Source organism: Tachypleus tridentatus, chromosome 6, assembly GCF_004210375.1.
Source record: "Tachypleus tridentatus isolate NWPU-2018 chromosome 6, ASM421037v1, whole genome shotgun sequence".
NCBI lineage: Eukaryota > Metazoa > Arthropoda > Merostomata > Xiphosura > Limulidae > Tachypleus > Tachypleus tridentatus.
In genome coordinates, this window is record NC_134830.1 from 89,516,792 (window position 1) to 89,517,017 (window position 226).

Below are 226 nucleotides of genomic sequence, written 5' to 3' on the forward strand. Positions count from 1 at the left end.
CAAAGTATATATTATTATACATCTTAAATTTCACGAGCGTACGACATGTCGATTTTTGTTTGTTTTTTTAATGTTTGTGGTGGCTAAATAAATAAGATAGTTTTCTTGTTGGACAGTCATTTGCGATATGTCAAAAAGGAATTGCAACCATAACAAAAATCATTTACTATGACTATAACTTCTATATCTGTAATTAAAAACTGAATTCGACTTATCAGTTGCAGTA